The sequence below is a fragment of the Fukomys damarensis genome, unplaced genomic scaffold, assembly GCF_012274545.1.
Source record: "Fukomys damarensis isolate Sample0158 unplaced genomic scaffold, DMR_v1.0_HiC HiC_scaffold_24, whole genome shotgun sequence".
NCBI lineage: Eukaryota > Metazoa > Chordata > Mammalia > Rodentia > Bathyergidae > Fukomys > Fukomys damarensis.
The window spans coordinates 24,033,485-24,036,701 of record NW_022900936.1 but is presented as its reverse complement, the minus strand read 5'-3'; the positions used below and the strand labels follow the sequence as shown (position 1 = coordinate 24,036,701).

The following is a 3,217-nucleotide window of genomic DNA, read 5'->3' as shown; positions in this document are numbered from 1 at the left end:
ATAAATGATAAGAGATGCAATTTATTTGTTTATTTTTAGTCCTCAGACTTTATGTAGGCAGTTAATACACAGGAAGGAATTAGTGCACATTCATTTCTGCCTCAGGAAAGTAGCTAAACTCTGTTAATCTCCCAGCATTAGATGTGTATTTGACTTTCCATTAGAGTCAAGTGCCAATTACATTAAAATAATCTAGACACCTTTAAAATCTAAAGGCCCATTCACTAGGTAAGTTAAACTCCAAATTTTATAAAAATACTGATTTCATAGACTACTCTGATAAATTGTTCCCTTGGTTAATGTACCCACTGAACCAAACAACACAAATGCAAAATTTCATGGGAAAAATTATATTTGGTATCCATATGTGGAGGCCATCACATTTATATTTTCAAAGACTAAACATCGTAAATTTTACTGAACAGGCATACCTGTTCATTTAAATTTATAAAGAATAAAAATGTACTTGTTTTCTATTTACACCTTTAACACAAATTCAATTATATTTTTAATTTTCCTTTGAAAATATTTTTCTTTTTACTTCACTCTATCTGAGAACAGTGCTTTTGCATGCATTTATTTGTTATTTGTTTTTTGCTCAATACTCATATGTTCTTTCTTTCTTTTCTTACTTTCTTTTTTTTATCAGAACCAGCTCAGGCTTTATTCTGAAAAAGACACTTGAATTGGCTTTTGGTGAAGGGCATGGACAAAAAGGGGTATCCCAGGGAGTAGTTTCCTCCCAAGGGTGGGCTGAGGGACAAGGCTGAGCCTCAGGTGGTGCTCTTGTTACCAATGCTTCCATATATAGCTGCCTCCCCTACAGGCTCTGGGGCAGCTGGGGAGGGGTGCAGGGTGAGAGAGGCTGCCACAGTCTGTTCACTCTGGCAGGACCTCAAAGATACCAGCCTCCCATCACAGGTCTTGATCTTCTTCACAAATATGGCAGAGTTGGTGCCAGGGCTTGGGAAAGCCTGGTGGAGTGAACTCACCACTACTGAGTAGCCACTGGTGGTCTTCGTGTGGATACTTATGATCTTCATCCCAGCCTCCAGCCTGTTCTGCTAGCCCTCCAGTTGTTTGCGGTAAGTGGCAATCTCGACATCCAGTGCCGGTTTGGAGTTCCTCAGCTCATGGTACTCGTGCGGCTGCCAAGCCACGTCCTGCTTGGCCTTCTTCAGGGTCCCCTCTAGCTGTGCCAGCTTAGCATGGGCCTTCTTAATGACCAGCTCCCCACGCTGCTCAGCATCAGCGATGGCAGCCTCCAGAGACGCTCTCCAACCTTTGAGGGCCTCAACCTCCACCTGGAGGCGACTGATCCTGTGGTTCGTCTCAGAGATCTCGGACTTCATGAGTCATCCCTTTGCTTCCCAGCCACAGTCTGCAGCTCTCCATACTTGATCTGGTACGTGTCCTCAGCCTCGGCCCGGCTGTCACTGGCAATCTCCTCATATTGGGCCTTATCCCCAGCGATGACACCGTCCAGGTCCAGGGAGCAGCTGTTGTCCACGGACAGCACCACAGATGTGTCTGGGAACTGAGACAGCAGCTGTCCTCTTCATACAGCTGAGGAAATTGATCTCATCAGTCAGCCCTTCCAGGTGAGACTCGAGCCACACCTTGTCACTTAAGCTTCATCCACATCCTTCTTGATGAGGACAAATTCATTTTCCATCTCTATGCCTCTTGATTGCATAAAGTTACTTATTCTTGAAATTCTTCCCCGGCACTCGGATGCTGCCAACCTCCGCCTCCTGGCCCAGTGTGTCCATCTTCCACCAGAGGTTGTTGATGTGGCTTTTGAACATATTGTCCATGTTGCTCCGGGACGTCTTGTGCTGCAGCAGGAGGCTCCACCTGTCTCCTGTCTCCTGCATCTTGTTCTGCTGCTCCAGGAACCACACCTTGTCGCTGAAGAAGGCAAACTTGTTGAGGTTTTTTTATCTGCTCCTTCTCCTGAATACACAAGGTCTGAATGTTAGGGTTCACCTCCAGAATCAGGGGGTTCAGCAGACTCTGGTTCACCTGGACAGCTGTGATGTTCCCCATGCCACCAGCCCTGCCATATCTGCCCAGACCCAGGCTGCCCCAGAAGCTGCTGCTGCTGCCCATTCAGAAGCAGGAGGAGCTGATGCAGGAACCCGGCCACTGGTGTACAAGAGGCCCCTGAAGGCCCAGGGGCCAGAGGTGGACACTTTGTAGGTCTTTTGAGTCACATGGTGGAGTCAGGGATGACAGGCAGGCAAGCTGAAGATAGATATTCAAAAGAAACAGACAGCTGCATCTGAACAGTGGGGTCATATTTTCATTTGCTTTGTAAAACTGACTTAATGGGTATATGCAGATTGCAGTTTAGAGTGGAAATACGTATTTTAATGGAACGCCTAACTTGGTTTTCATGAAATACTACAGCTTTTAATTGATGGAAAATATTTAGGAACTACCTATTCTTACATTGCAGATATACAACCTAATTTCCTAAAATAAACTTACTTAATTATATTCTGTTTAAATTAGCTATGATGTCCACCATTATTTTACAATGTAGGGATTTTTTTTTTTAATTTCAGCATGAGTTTTAAGTATATTTATTCAAACCGGGACACTATGAGAACAGGTAGTAAGATTTCTATAGCCACAGAAAACACTAATTCATGATACTTTTGTTTTCCTTAAGATGTTTTCCTAGATGGTGGGGGAAATGGAAGGCCCTTTTTAAGTCTAAATGTTCAGATGATAGCATCTCTTTACAGAAGAGCAAAAATTTAAAAACCATTAATTTGAAAAGACATATTTCCTGAGTCACATTAAGGAAATGAATGCCTTGGGGAGATTTTATTATTGATTCATAACATTCATTTTTAATGTATTTTATGTTAGAGCTTGTGTTTCACATGTTACACCATCTTCCCAGGCTGGAGTCTAAACTACCATGGCTGTTTATCTCTGAGTGGGCAATGATTTTCTTAAATTCTGTCTCTCCAAACAGCAGTTTGATCACTATATGCAGGCCATTTGAAATGGACAAAGGGTGAGTAGTTTACTGTTTCTAGTCTCGACTTCCATAGTCAATTCCATATCTTTCATTAAATGTGGCAGGAGAAATATTAAAGGTTCTTATGGGGAAAGCTATTGAATAAAATACATAAAACTTCAGCTACAGAGGTGGAATAAGTTCAAGGATCTATTGTACAATACAGAGGCTATATTGAATAGA

At 42.7% G+C, this 3,217-nt stretch overlaps 1 pseudogene; it reads right to left on the bottom strand.

Moving 5' to 3' along the window:
• Positions 1 to 773: 773 nt before the first annotated feature.
• LOC104847476 lies at positions 774 to 2,225 on the bottom strand (annotated as a pseudogene).
• Positions 2,226 to 3,217: the final 992 nt, after the last annotated feature.